The 8,967-nt window shown below is 34.9% G+C and overlaps 1 non-coding gene across 1 annotated transcript; it reads left to right on the forward strand.

Moving 5' to 3' along the window:
- Positions 1-8,636: 8,636 nt before the first annotated feature.
- Positions 8,637-8,740, forward strand: LOC126025208 (U6 spliceosomal RNA). The gene has a single exon (XR_007501250.1). It is a non-coding gene; the product is annotated as a U6 spliceosomal RNA (small nuclear RNA).
- Positions 8,741-8,967: the final 227 nt, after the last annotated feature.

Consider the following 8,967-nt stretch of genomic DNA (forward strand, 5'->3'; position numbering starts at 1 on the left):
TAAATTGGAACATTATTTGGGTAGGCCCATTGCTGGTTTTGAAAAGGGAATGAGTTCATGAGTGAAGAAATGCTGTTGAATTATACAAGTTATGGAAATTAGGAAAGTAATTCACTATTAGGTCCTCTAAAGTGAATGTAATTTTATCACTACCTTTCTTTAAGTTATTCAGCTTCAAAAACTTAATGTAGAATTAGGAGATGATACATTTAGATAATTTATATGTGTATTTGTGTTACCGACTTCGTACTTCTTTATTCAATGGCAATGAAAAGTCAAGATAAACCACTTTATTTTTACCTGGTCTTTATTCCAAAGTAAATGTTATTATGTCTGTGTCCAGACTTCTTGGAGATAATTCATCTGCATAGGAGAGATGTTATTTCCCAGTATGATAAAAAGTGATCTTATTGTTTCATTTGACATAATTACAGTAATGATCTGATCCTCCACAGTTACTTCTGAATAGTGTTATTTTACAGCAAAGAATAGATATTTATGGATTATTCTTCTGTATAATAATTTGTCCTCTGAGATATTAGCCTTTTTATCCTTCCCTCTATGGAAAATAATGATAACATTTCCTGTATATCTTGTATGTATTTATCTTGACATGTTCTCTTTAATGTGGAATGAAGACTTTGACTTGTTTTTTTCTTAATTTCAATTTTTATTGGTACATATAATTATACATCTAAATTTTGAGAAAGGAAATGGTTCTAGTATTTTGTAGCTCTTCCTTTTGATCCTGTCAATTTTAGTAATCAAATAGGGGCTTTAGAAGTCTGCTAAGTAGTCTCTTAACTTTGAAGCCACTTTTATTTCTGAATACAGATTTATTGTCAATTGGTATTGTCAGCTTATGATTAATATGCCATTATAGACTCTTTTCTGTATAGAAATTTTGCTTGTGACTAAAATCATAGAATTATAAATCAGTGTACCTATATAAATACACCAGGGATTGCTATAGACTACCGGTTTATATCTACTTCAATCTTAAAAATCATGCATTAAAACCTTAACGTCCATTGAGGCTGTATTTGTAGATAGGGTTAATAGTAAGTAATTAAGACCAAGTGAGGTCATAGGAACCTTTATAAAAAGAAGGGATTTCTTATTTTGCATGAGTCTATATAGAGGTCTTTTGCACCAGATGGTAATATGTCAATGGCTGTCTTTGAGTCATGAAAAGGGAGCTCAAATTTTAACCTACCACTCTGTTTATTCTTCCAATTTTAGACTTCTCATTCTCTGAACTGTAAGAAAATAATTGAACAGTGGGTAAGATATTTGTTTTGCCTTCTTCTGACCGATGTTTGATCCTTGGCACAACATATTGTCATCTGAGCACTTCAAGAGTGATCTCTGAGCTCTGAGGCAGAATAAGTTCTGAGCAGCATCAGATCTAGCTTCCAAACAAACCAGCAATTAAAAAAAATGTTCTCACAGACTAAGTTGGTTCAGTATTTTATACCTATATTTATTTTCTGCTACAACAATCAAAGTTTCTGTAAAACTTGAAAGCTTTTTCTGATGACACTACTTGGAATTCTCCCATGATACTCACATGGTTCACTTTAGTTTCCATAGATTACTTTGACTAAAAAAGTACTAAACATTTGATGCAAGACTGCTTCTTATCGATGCCTTTCCTCTATAACAAGATAAATGAGAGCATACCTTGAAATGGCGTAGAAGTTGGTCTTAACTCTGGCTTCATTATTAATTAATCAAGACTTATCAAGTTATTTAATTTCCCTGAGCTTGTGGATACTTAATGATTAGATGGTAATAATTATTGACTAGTTTAAGAAATAAAAATCCTGCACATATACTTATGGTTTAATAAATGTCAAATGTCAATATTTTATTCATTTACTTTTCTAAGGTAGCATTGTTTACAAACCTTTACATTTTTCTATTTTAGAGATACAGTATTCCCACACCATGTCTACTGCCAAAGGAAAAATAGTCATTTACCAAAGTCAGTTAAACTTTCCTCTACTCTCTTCCAACCACTATTTACCAATCATGTCAATTATGTAGCCTTAATTCAAGATTTTGTACTAATTGGGCAGCATTGTTCCCATGTTTTTTTTATATACCACATATGACTGAGATGATTCTTTTCCTTTCTGGCATATTTTACTTAGCATGGCATTCTTCATCCATAATGTAGAAAATATAGACTTTATATTTTCTGAAAATGAGCCATGTTCCATTGTGCAGATAAACCACATATTCTTTATTGACTCAGCTGACTTGGATTCATGTTTGTTTTCATATCTTGCCTAGTGTAAGTAGTGCTGCATTGAATCTCAGTGTGCCTATGTATTCAATCTTTGGTTAGATAAGTGGAATTGCTATATCATATAGTAATTCAGTCTTTAGTGTTTTATTTTTTATTTTTTTATTTTTTATTGTTTATTTATTTATTTTTGTTTTTGAAAAAGTTCCAAATAGTTTGTCTTAAGTCTGGACCAGTGTCTAAGGTGAAAGAGTTTCCTTTTTATTACACTTGTCCATATTTGTTATTTCTGGTCTTTTGAGACTGGTCTTTCTCACAAATTGCAATTTTCTCTCAATGCCTTTAAGATTTACATTTCTGGTAAAAGGCAGGAAGGACATCAGAAGATGAAAACGTGCACTGGTGAAGGGTATTGTATACTGTATGACTGAAATTCAGTCATGAGTAACTTTGTAAATGGAGGAAAAAAAAACAACCTTGTACCAAGGTTAAATAAATTTAAATAAATTATTTAAAAATTAAATTAAAAAAGTACTTGCATTTCCCTGGTAGCAGCCCTATTGATACTCCTGGCTCTATGCTCAGAAATTGCTCCTGCAGGCTCAGGGGACCATATGGGATTCCGGATTTGAACCACCGTCCTTCTGCATGAGAGGCAAATGCCTTATCTCCATGCTATTTCTCCAGCTCAGCCCTATTAATCTTTTAAAAAGCAGTTAGCATTGGTTTCACCACCTGTCTCCATATTTGTTCCTTGCCAGAAAATTCCTATTTTTCCCCATTTTCAGAATATTCTTCAAATAAAAAACTTTTCATGTTTATATTTTTTTCCTCGTGATCTCTCTACTTTTAGACAAGTCTTTAGTCATTTATGGGGAAATATGCAACTAATAAAATCAGAGAAAAAGTATCTTTCTACACAGAGTCATGTTATTATATTGTTAGAAGGAAATATAACTTTAAAGTTAACTGCTACTATTTTGCTTTTGTAACCATGCTTTGCTTTAAACATAAGGACTAACATGACAGGCTTAGCCTGACAAAGATGGTCTAGGCCTGGGCAGCCAGTTCCAGAATTTTCAAAGGCATGTACTAAAACAGCTGTATAAACTAGCAACAGTGGTGGCCTTTGAGCAATAAATCTTATGTAACTGCACATCATGGTCGCGAGCGCCTTAGGGGCACCCGCGCCCCTCCTGTACTACTTCTTCCGACCAGTATATACCTGGCTGACACAATATGTACTAAGAAACTATAGTTTTACCCCTATCTTGAAGCCCTAATGACCCTATAAAAGGGCTTGTATGTCCCATCTGGCTCACCACCTGGGAGAGGTGTGGCCCCAGCATGCTGATAATAAACTATCCTGCTTTTGCACTTCTGACTTATCTCCTACCAGTCTTTGTGGGTTGGACCTCTTGTCTGAAGCAAACACTATATTATATTATAATTTGTTGTAATTTTTGTTGTTATTATAAGCTTGCAATGTTTTAGCTTTGCTCCATATTTTCCAGAGAGAGAAGAGGTGCTAAAAATGAAGTAATAATAGTCAGGCCTGTGTAAATAAAATTTCATAAAGATCCTCAAAGTATGAGGTTTGGGACCTTCCAGATTATTGACCACATCCATGTACCAAAAAACACAATCACATGGGAACAGAAGCTAGTGTAATGAGACCTGCCTGGACATTGTTTTTTGTAATCATTCAAATTACTACTTATATGTGTCCTTTATCATACCTATTATTTATACTTTGGTAGTGGTGGAGTCACACCCCAAACAGTGTTCTGAAACTTATTGTGCCAGTTCCAGCAACATTTAGCTAGTTGGGCCAGATAGTCCAATGTTCTGTCCAACACTGTAATGCTGCTTATATTCTACAATTCTGGATACCACTGAGATAATCCTGACATGCTCAGGGTTATTCTTTTTTTTTTTTTTTTGGTTTTTGGGCCACACCCGATAACGCTCAGGGGTTACTCCTGGCTATGTGCTCAGAAGTTGCTCCTGGCTTGGGGGACCATATGGGACACCGGGGGATCGAACCGCGGTCCGTCCAAGGCTAGCGCAGGCAAGGCAGGCACCTTACCTTTAGCGCCACCGCCCGGCCCCGCTCAGGGTTATTCTTTAGGGCCCTGTGGTGCTAGGGTCTGAAGTTAGGTCCTGGGATGTGCCAGACATACCTGTAAATCTTTCTAAAAATAGTGAAATGGCTGTTAGAAGATATGAGAAGCTTGGAGATCTACTTACTGTGACAGACATCTGAAGTAGAGATCATTTTTGTGTAATTTAGTACTTTAATTTAGGGTATGACTCTATCTAAGGTAAGTAAATGTTGGAATTGATCTGTTACAAATAATTGGTTGATTGGGAAATTTTCTGAGCACACACATGTCTCTGTCGATATCTTTGTCTCTGTCTCTCTGTCTCTCTCTGTCTCTCTCTGTCTCTTTGTCTTTGTCTCTCTCTCTCTCTCTCACACACACACTCACACACACACACACACACACACACACACACACACACCAGAAGATGGATGGTTGTAGTGTAACAATAATGGAGAAGCACAAAAGTGGTTTTCCTTCAACAAAAGCAAAGGAAAAACAGTGGTTTATACACCAGCTTTCTCAGCCTGTAGCAAACTTCATAAGCTACTGTCAAAATGTCCTTGATTTTTATTTAAACTTTTTTAAAAATAAGGATTACCCTTAGCAGAGCACAAGAGCCTGATTTACTTCTAGTGATGTTCAGCCCAGCCATTTTGGACTAAGAACTCATAAAAGCTCAAGAATTCTGTACTTGTGCCCAGTGGTGTTTAAAGTCTACCATGTCCACCCAAGGGTGCTTTTGACTATGTGGTGACAGAGATTGACTCAGGACCCTTCATGTGCTCTGTCACTAGTTTTATGGTCTATCACTTTAGCTATCTCTCTTGTCCCTTGGTTTTAATTTTACCACAAAGAGACCTTTTGACTTCTAATTTTCTTGGAGCTATCATTTCTTAATTAAAAAAAAAAATCTATCTTAATCTCATTTGTAAATTTTCTCGATGATCTCTTTTGCCAATGTGATTAAAACTAATAGCCCTTGAGGTTTTTTTCTATGGCAACTGATTTTCAATAATATATATAAGTTTATTTTTATTTAATTATCCATTAAATTATTTATTTGTAATAATTAGAAACTAAAACATCTGTATTCTTCACAAACATATTGCCAAATGTTCATCTTTTTCTCTTTAAATTTCAAGTTCATTTTAGTGATTATTGTGTGTGTGAGATATTTCTGAAGTTTATTTCATTCTTTGTTATCTTAAAGTGCAACTTTCCTTCCAAAAACAGTTTCAAATCATCTTTTAATGATTCTCTATCTCTCTGTGTCTTTATTTTTTTTTCTGTCTTGCTCTCTCCTTGTCTCTCTTTTTCTCTGTCTCAGTCTCTCTCTATTTTGGTGGGGGAACATACCTGACTGTCTTAGAATTTACTCCTACTTCTATCGAGCTCAAGGGTCACTTTTGGGGATGGTCAGTGGACTATATGTAGTTTTAAGTTTTCAAAATTAGATCATAGGTGTGCATGTTAAATGCCCAACTCATCGCATTATTTTTCAGCCCATTGCTGTTTCTTTGTAATAATAATCCATAAGGAAGGACTAATGTATATATTTACCAAATCACAATATGTTTAGTATTATTTCCAAACATCAACTTTTGTGGAGTTATTTATGAAACAAGATAAATAAGTGTATCTGAATAAATGTGGATACATTCTATGTATACATGAGTAATATGAGGGCCAGAGTGATAACACAGCAGGTAGGCTATTTGTTTGCTTTGTGTGCAGCTGAACATAGTTTAACCTCAACATCACATATGGTCCCTGAAACTGCCACGAGTAATTTCTGAACACTAAACCTAGTATTACCTCTGAGCACCAGGTGTGGCCTCCAAACAAACAATGTTCCTTGAGAAGGGCTTGGAGGTAATTTAACAGTTAGAGTTTATACCTAGCATGCAGTTGGCCTGGGTTCAATTCCGTTTTGGATCAAACCATCGTCAGTCCTAGGTTAGCTGCATGCAAGGCAAATGCCCTACTGTTTTGCCATCACTCCAGCCCCCATCGGTTCAATTCCTGATATTAGATGGTCACTGAATAAATATCTGGAGACCCCCGAAACAGCAAGGGCGGCCCAGATACCCCAATTCTGCAAGTAAGCCCTGTGCTTTTGCCCTTATTTAATTTTGAGTCTCTGCTTCCCTCAAAAAATTCTATGAGAAAATTAATAGGAGAAAATTGGTATAGAGTATTTTATCCTGACTTAGTAAACACCTATTTTAAATATTGCGAAATATTCTACAAAAAAAATGTTCATGTCACCCAAAAATAACTTCAAGTTTCACTTGAAAAAGCATCTGAGTAAAAGGACATTCAGAAAGAAATTGATACATAACTTCCTCTGAAATATTTAATTAAAATATAATATGTTCTTTATAATAAGCAAGTTCCTGTTTTCACTTGTAAGTTCACTGATGTTCAAAACTTTATTTTAAGAACTCAAGATTTATGAATTTGATCATTGTTATGTTATACATTTACCTTGGGCATTTATCAATAAAGTAGGTTAAAGTAGGTGTGAGAAAAAATTCACATGTATTTTCTAATTTTGATTTATAATTATGGCAAGATCATGAACAATTGGTCCCTGTGAGAAGTACCAGAAATGAGGTACTAAAATTCAAAAATGAATCCTTTTCTTTCTTTTTTTTCTTTACAATAACACTAGTTATAAGTTTCTGGCAGTCACTTTGTATAAATTGGAAAGGCTGTGAAGTACTGCTTAAGATTACCAATGGAGTGAGAAATTAAAAAAGTCAGTTGGGGTTTCCTTCAAAAAAAAACAGGAAAGGAGGAATAAAAAGGAAAAGTGTTATAAATTTGCTCATGGAGCAGAAGCTTGGGTCAGTATTGGTTAAATCATTTCCCTGTGGCATCTTAAAATCCATTTAGATTTAAAAAAATATCAAAAGATTGACTGCTATTCCATAAAGAGCAGATTCAATTTACTCCTTGTTGAGGGGGCGAAAGGCTTCAATTTTCGAGGATCTGAAGACCTTTGCTACAGCTTAGGACCACTGCTTAAAGAATGTTTGCTTCCATTATGTTGTAATTATTTGTAGTCTTACAAACTTGCTTGCTGGCATTTCCTCCAATGGATGCCCTTTACTTTACGTACTAGGTAATTTAATGGTTGAAAGATATATTTTTTAAAATTTTTTGATACATTTGGTCAAATTTCCCTCCAGGAAGTAGGCATCAATGTTTTTCACTCACTATTAACACTTCTGATAGTCTTTTTTACTGGCACTCTGAAAGGTTTCACAGCATGCATTTTATGAACATTGACTGGTAGATCAGATGGACTATTTTAAGACTATGACAAGCTATAACAACTAATTGTAACAAATTTAAATTATCCTGGTTATTATTGTTATAAGTACTCGACAGATCATAAATAAATAATGTCAGTTTTACTCAATGGAAAGTTCAATGACATAGGGTCTCACATAGAAGCGCCTGGGCTAATAGAATACCAGACTTGCTTCACTGAGCACATCACATCATATGGGAACTGAATGTGCATACCTCAGCAAGTACAAAACATTAGCTCTTATTATTAACTGTTTAGTCACTGACTAAACACCTTCTGATTCTCTCTGCGTCCTTTCTAGGAGGGAAGCCACTACTTTCACCTATGCCAAGAAGTAGGTCTCATAGCTCTTCCTGGGTGTACTTTTACCTCTCAAATCTGTTTTTAATCTCAAAGATGGAGAGAAATTTTAAAAATATAAATTGGGTGTGCCAACTAACAGCTTAAGTAAACCAGCCAATGAAATCTCAGGGCTCTTCAAATAAAAACAATCCTTACTACTTCCTTGCAAACTCTGTAATAGATGCTCCATACCTCTGAAATTTGAGTTTACTTTATTGTTTTATTCTTGCTGTCTTCCTCTTAGTCACAAACATTCTTAGGTTTATGAATTTTTCATGGTTACTTTTAATCTCAGGATATTTGTCCTTACCGTTTCTTTTTCTGATGCAGTCTTCAGACCCTGTCTCTGTCTCCTAGTATTTTTCTCAAGCTATTGGTTATGATCTTATTTAGAGTTGGGTTATCTTTAGATCATTTCAGATGCTTTGCTGCTTCCTTTAAATCATCTCTAATTTTTCTATACTACTTAATGATCATTGGTTTTGCTTATTTTATTATTTCTCAAGTTTCTTTTCTATTAAGACTCTTACTTGTTTGAGAAAATGTTTCTGTTTGTTCATTGTATCTCTGGATCCAGATATTCCTCTAACTTAGCAAATACTTAATAAATATGTTCATGCTCGCTTAGGCAGCACATATAGTAAAATTGTAATGATACAGAGATTAGCATGACCCCTGCACAAGGATGACTTGCAAATTCGTGAAGCATTCTATATTTTTTATAAAAAAATAAATATGTTTGAAGAAATTGATGAAAAGACTCCAGTAAATCTACTTCAAAAGTAAAGGTCAGAGGTCGGAGAGATAGCACAGCATTAGGGTGTTTGCCTTGCATGCGGCTAACCCAGGACAGACTTGATTAGATTCCTGGCATCCCATATGGGCCCCTAGCCTGCCAGGAGCTATTTCTGAGTGCAGAGCCAGGAGTAACCTCTGAGTGCTGCCAG

Source organism: Suncus etruscus, chromosome 12 (genome assembly GCF_024139225.1).
Source record: "Suncus etruscus isolate mSunEtr1 chromosome 12, mSunEtr1.pri.cur, whole genome shotgun sequence".
NCBI classification, from domain to species: domain Eukaryota; kingdom Metazoa; phylum Chordata; class Mammalia; order Eulipotyphla; family Soricidae; genus Suncus; species Suncus etruscus.